This window comes from Pinus tabuliformis, chromosome 7, assembly GCF_031772625.1.
Source record: "Pinus tabuliformis cultivar Carrire ecotype Pingquan chromosome 7, CPIR1, whole genome shotgun sequence".
Classification (NCBI taxonomy): Eukaryota; Viridiplantae; Streptophyta; class Pinopsida; order Pinales; family Pinaceae; genus Pinus; species Pinus tabuliformis.
This window is the reverse complement of record NC_142293.1, coordinates 818,352,701-818,359,018: the sequence shown is the minus strand read 5'-3', so window position 1 is coordinate 818,359,018 and position 6,318 is coordinate 818,352,701. Positions and strand designations below refer to the sequence as shown.

Sequence of the window (6,318 nt, the reverse complement as noted above, 5' to 3'; positions counted from 1 at the left end):
TATTGCTTCCTTTCTCAATGCCACGATGTTGCCTCTGTTTCTAACACAACACTTTCTTTACCCTGAATTTTCACAAAGTTTGAAGAAGTGAGGCCATAGTCGTTTTTATTATTGTTAGAAATAATAATAAAAATCATTTACCCGATTTGCCATAGTCATACTTTATGTCTCTTGCACAGATACCCTCTCGCAACGCACTCAAAACATGTTAGCAAACCTTTGTCATTAATGGAATGAATGTGGCTGATGTGATTAATAAATAATTATACAATTTACGGGCTTCATGCCTTTATTTTTAAAATTTAATTATGCTGCCCTTTCAAAACTTATATTGCTCTTTGAAAACTCATTCCAAAGCAGAAGGGATCTGTCTCTGTATCTACCATTCTTCACTGCTCTTTGAAAACTCATTTCAAAGCAAAAGGGATCTGTCTCAATATCTACCATTCCTCACAAGCAGTTGTTTCAAAGAAAACCCAAGGAAATATAATAATATCATATAACTTTTGGAAAATACCAAAAATGAATATAACTAGGGTTATATGGTAGTTAATCCTTTAAGCTTAGTTAAAATATAGCTAAATTAAAGTAGAAATCAGTCAAAACATAAAAATTAAAATTTTTAAAATGTTATAATTAATTGTTGAATTGAGGCTTCTGTGATCCATAAAGTTGTAAGAAGAACTTCGGCGTAAATCACATGTAGAAAGACCTTTGTCAACGCATTTCAAACCAACCAGTGTGGTTCATTGTCAGGACAAGTTGAAGAAACAAATCCAGCTTTGCATGTTAAATAGTCAGAGCAGAGCCTCCAACGGCTATCTTGACCAATGGCTAATTTTGACTAAGGGACCAGAGTCATAAAGTCATTTATATAATTTAAAGGAAGTTAGTTATATTCGGTGACCATACCCTTAATATATATATAAATTTTTTATAAATAAAATAATTTAAATTGGTGCTTAAGTTAATAGTTAATTAAACTGGGTTGTTCTCCCTATTTGTGGATGCCCGGGCAGTGGATCCGTCCTTTCTTTGTAGCGGATTCAGAACCCTCAAGCATATTGCGGATCTCTGAGTCCATGTTCCTGATCGCGCAAACTCCAGCGTGGTCTTGATTTCATCGAATCGGTTGGCTTTGGAGGATTCGTTCCTCTTGCGGTGGCTTGTCTTTATAGATGCGGGTTTTTGGACTGTGTTTCATTGATTTGTGATTTTTGGGAGGAGTCTCTCCTTCCTGCGAAGGCTTGCACTGTCGGCGAGCTAGTTTTAAGCTGAGGCTCTCCCCGCTTGCAGGCGGTTGCAGCCATGGCGTTTTGCTTACTTACTCTATGTAACTCCTTTTTTTTCAAATAAAAAGATGGACTTTTTCCGTGGAAAAAAAATAGTTAATTAAAAAGTTATCATTTAATAATTAAAAATTGAAATTAAATAAGATTTAGTTATATGGAAGACCTTTCTTTGAATAAAAATATATATAAGGTATTTTTAAGATAATAGTTAGTTAGAATAAATATATATTATAACGAGAAAAAATAAAAATAAATAAATAAATTATAAAATAAATAAATAAATAAATAAAAATATAAATAAATAAATAAATAAAATAAATAAATAAATAAATAAACAAAAATAAAAATAAAAATAAAAATAAATAAATAATGATAATAATACAAATATATATATATATATATATATATATATATATATATATATATATATATATATATATAAGTATACCCCTCTCTCTCTCTCTCTATATATATATATATATATAAGTATACCCCTCTCTCTCTCTCTCTCTCTCTATATATATATATATATAAGTATACCTATATATAAAAAAAAAGAGGATATTAATTAAGATTAAAAAAAACGACATAAGATAAAAAGAAGGAGAAGGACAGGAAAAAGCCAATAAAAACCACAGAGCAAGAAGGAAGGAAGGCTCCAGGGGGAGCAACGAAAGCTTGAAAAAGATACAAAAGGGGGGGGGAGAGGAAACGAAAGACTAACACGAAAGGGTAGGGATCCAACATCTACTGATTTTCCCCGTCATCTCTATTGAGATTCTTGGGCCTTCTTTCAATCTCAATAGTTTTTTTTTTTTTTTTATAATCTTAATTAATATCCTCCTTTTTTGATAGATATAGGTATACTTATATAGATATATATATGTATTATTATCATTAATTAACTAATTATTTATTTATTCTTAATTTTATTTTATTTTATTTTTATTTATTTTAGTTTTATTATTATTTATTTATTTATTTTTATTTTTGTTTACTTATTTATTTATTTTTTTTTGTTATATATATTTATTCTGACTAACTATTATCTTAAAGATACCTTATATATATTTTTATTGAAAGAAAGTTCTTCCATATAACTAAATCCTATTTAATTTCAATTTTTAATTATTAAATTATAACTTTTTAATTAACTATTAACTTAAGCACCAATTTAAATGATTTTATTTATAAATTTTTTATATATATTAAGGGCATGGTCACCAAATATAACTAACTTCCTTTAAATTATATAAATGACTTTATGACTCTGGTCCCTTAGTCAAACATAGCCGTTGGTCAAGATAGTCGTTGGAGGCTCTGCTCTGACTATTTAACATGAAAAGCTAGATTTCTTCAACTTGTCCTAACGATGAACCACACTAGTTGGTTCAAAACGCGTCGACAAAGGTCTTTCTACATGTGATTTACGCCGAAGTTCTTCTTACAAAATGTTATAATTAGATTAATTTTAAATTGTAATTAAATGTATTATTAAATTTTGTAAACTAACATTATTTGTATTGCAATATAGAAATAATTATTAATAATTTACTTTTGGCTTTTTATAGTTTGTGAATATGGTTTTATGGAAATCTTATTATTAGACCTCGGTATAGAGGTCCTATCATAAATTTATATTATACCTTGGTTTGCGAATATGAGAAATTTTTAATTTATGCTTATTACAAACATCTTATTATTTTGAGCCTGATTCATTCATTGATAGTCTAAGATCTACCATATGTGGTTAAGTTTGCACAGAAGCCTAAGTGATCCCTGTCTACCCTTTAAAAATATAATATAAAAAAAAATTTCTCTGTCACATACCATTAATAAATTGTTTTCAATTACATGTCTGATTTTAAATAACAGTTTTAAATTACATATGTGATTTTAAATAATATATATTTTTATTAGATTATATTAATCATTAACCATTTTTATAAATAGAAATATACAATGATTATACTGATTAGCAATAATATTATCACATTCCCGAAACAGATTATAATAGGAAAAAATATAAAATTACAATAATTTTATTGCTTTCTCAAAAAATGTAAAATAAATATAATATAAAATTTTAGTATTACTAAATTATTTTATAATAAAAATATAACATAAAATTTCAATAATATTATCACCTTTCTAAAAATTTCAATAATATTATCACCTTTCTAAAAAAATTGTAAAACAAACATAATATACATTTTCAGTACTACTAAATTATTTCAACCCACCATAATCCTCAAATTTGATGACTATTTTGCCACCTTCAACACAGATTGGATAGTATAAATATAATTTAAGATTTCACAGTACTAAATTGTTTTGATACATAAAAATAAAAGTTCAACTCAGAATTACACTCGAAACCCATTGAAATTATAGAAAATTATTTTCTCATTAATATAATGGCCAGTACGTAAGAATTTCTCAAGTCGGAACGCATAATCAGTCACATGGTATGGGGTCCATACACACATTAATTTCAAAGATAGCACGAGTATAACGAAAAAACTCTCCAGCGAATGAACACTAGAAGCCCAGTGTCTATGTGATTTCAAGAAATTTTCACGTTGTGATGGTGAGAGGCAGTATGCATCCTAAATGCTCAAGCAGCTTCTTGTATATATATTGATGTGATTTCTGTATTTTTTAGTTAATTAATAGAGGTAATGGGCACATTAAGAGAGGCAATGCACAATAACATGTTTAACTTAATATCCATTCAAGTTCAATATAATAAATTAAATTATTTTAAAACAATCATATATTTCAATGTGTAATGTTATACTTTAGAATTTTTTGCAATTTTTTTTGTTCAAACCCAAACTAATATGGGTTTGACAAAAAATCCAATGCAATATCGACTGCCTTGCGGCACGGATAATACTATCACGAACTTTTAATCCAAGAGGCCTTGATCAATGGAATTACACAACCTATTGTGATTATCCAAATTCGTTGTATAAAGTATATCTAAGTGTTGCTGAGTGGTAGTCGTGTTATGTAATCATTTTGCAAGTCGAGTGGGACTATCTTTTTTATAGTTGAAGACTTGACTGAGATCTTGATAATTGCATTTTATTCCTTGAAATTTATACATCAGTTCAGTCGGAGAATCTACAGGGATTGCATTGACTATATTTATTATCTACCTAAACCTTATGAACTCCTGCTGACTATTAATTCCTCCCTGACTCACACCGATGACTCCTCGTCATATGAACATGGACGGATGACTTCGTGATTTTCTAACACCTCCCTTAGTCATGACCTATACTTTAGCTTTCATGCTGATCTCAGTCTCAGCTAGGCTTACAACAGTACATTAAAAATTTGATAACAAAGCTTTCATTTTTGCCTTCTTGCTAAAGGGTCCATGCTTGTTCATTTGTTGGTGTAGTTTCATCTTCACCTTTCTTGATTTCCTTATGAGCTCCTTCAAATGCTCTTTTCTTACATACTTAACATCAGAAACCTCTTCCGTATTAGGATGCAAGGCAACATCCCGAATAATGAAAACAAGGTAATCCAATTCATGCTCTCCCCACTTTCCATGGGGAGGAGCCTTATAAAGTATGAGACCAAGTGGCACAAACTGACCGATTGGATCATCTTCTACAACAATGCCTAGTTCATCATACAACTTCCTTTGGGCTACATTTCTGACCCCTGAATTGTTCTCCTCAATGAGCTCAAACTCCCTATAGAGAGGATGGCTACAACATGTATTTGTCCATACTAAAGGGAATGTTACCTTTGTTGAAGAACATTGCTGAAGAAGAAATTTATATTATGTATTGAATAGAAACACACTGAAAGCTCTATGCAATAGATTCTCTGAATCTATTTTCTCCATCAACTGACAATTGTATTTTGAGTCATGGCTAATGACATGATCCTCTTCATCCACCAAAATGCACTCATCTTCGAACATGAGTGACCTTTGAACAACATCCATGGTGATACCCTTCACTGTCACAATGATCTTAGAAGTAGATCCAATCAAATTTCTAACAATTGGGTTTTGGGAGAAGCAAGTTCTTCCCTCAATGATTGCAGGAACACGTGGAATAGATTGCACCTCCTAATATTCATGGTCATCAATAAAACCATTTTTTTATCGAATAATTCTTTTGAATAAAAAATACTACCTGAATCAAATTACCTGACCTAAAAATACTTCCGAATAGAGGATTATCAAAAATACCAATGTAAAAAATGCTTGAGAAAATATTTATCCCACTCATTGAACTCATTGACCAAAGCTGCATGCCAACGTGGCCACTTACACCACCACAACAACTGAATAACACAAAGGATGCATTTCAAGGTGGCTACTTACACCACAACAACAACTCAACAAAGCAAAGGAGACATGCAATGCTTCACACTTTCCACTGCAGCTGCTCCTTTACACTCCATATGGGATTCAACATATCAGTTCCTTCATCCACGCACTTCAGCTCAGCTGACACTAAAATAAAAAATGACCCATCACAAGGCTCACTATGCCTCTTATAAACCATAAACCAAACCTCAGTCAACTGCAGAATGCACCCACAATTTCACGTTCCAACACCACTGCGCCTTCTCCACATACGTGGCTCAAATGGGCTGGCAACAAGTTTCCCAAAACTCGACCAAAGGATTTCAATGCTCCTCACAAATGTTCCACATACAGATAGACAATCATCTCATGCAGATTTCCCATGGATCTATTCCATGCAGGTTGTGGCAGAGTATAATTGAAACTGCCACCAAGTTAGGCCGATTGGAACATACATCTCTATATTCTGAACACGACGAACACAAATCGATCCAGACGCACCATCAGTCCTTCTCCAGAGCACACAACTCTTCTCTAGGTGCACAGGTTAGTGAGTAGGCACTGTCACACACCTCTCTAATCAACTTCGTCAATAGGTGGTCCACGACTCTTCCAAAGTCGCAATACAATACACATGCCAGGACTCTTCTGGATACACAGGATTTCAACTCACCAGATTTCAATTAG

General features: G+C 31.5%; 1 pseudogene; it reads right to left on the bottom strand.

Moving 5' to 3' along the window:
- Positions 1-4,589: 4,589 nt before the first annotated feature.
- On the bottom strand, positions 4,590-5,262 carry LOC149250111 (isopentenyl-diphosphate Delta-isomerase I pseudogene; annotated as a pseudogene).
- Positions 5,263-6,318: the final 1,056 nt, after the last annotated feature.